The sequence below is a fragment of the Mesoplodon densirostris genome, chromosome 12 (assembly GCF_025265405.1).
Source record: "Mesoplodon densirostris isolate mMesDen1 chromosome 12, mMesDen1 primary haplotype, whole genome shotgun sequence".
NCBI lineage: Eukaryota > Metazoa > Chordata > Mammalia > Artiodactyla > Ziphiidae > Mesoplodon > Mesoplodon densirostris.
The window spans coordinates 2,724,186-2,724,860 of NC_082672.1; positions in this window are offsets into that span (position 1 = coordinate 2,724,186).

Sequence of the window (675 nt, forward strand, 5' to 3'; positions counted from 1 at the left end):
TACAAATTTTTTTAAATTATTGCAGTGTTGTAAAATCATAGTCTTTGAAGTACTAATATTTTGGCCCTTGGATCTTATAAGCATGTTAACTCTTTTTCAGAAGTTGAACTATAGATCTGGAAGCTGACATTTATACTTTGTTCTTTAAGACTGAAGTACATTCCAAGTTCTGCTACCACTGACAATTTCTCTTAATTAGGAAGGTACCATTTATATGTATGTATGTGTGTGTGTGTATATATATATATATATATATATATATATATATATATATATATATAAAGATATACATGTAATACTATGTAATATATATAATTATATAATATATGCGATTATATAATATATATAATATGAAAATCACCACTTTCCTATAAGGACCATATCTATCAGAAATTAGTAGAAAAAAGTTCCAGTCCATATGAGCTGATAAGAGTCCTAATTTTTGCCCAGTTAGAAAGTGATCACTGTGGGTTCCAGAGAAGGTGAATGAGAAACAGCCCCGGGTGCTTCAGTGACTGTTCATTAACGCTCAGCAGCCTTAGCGACTGATACGCGTCTAACTCAGACTCCAAGACAGAATGTGACTTCTAGGTACTGACAGCTTTTCCTAAGCCCTGATTGGTTTCTTTTAGGGAACTACAAATCTCCTGGTGCCTGAAGCTTTCAGGCAGCACG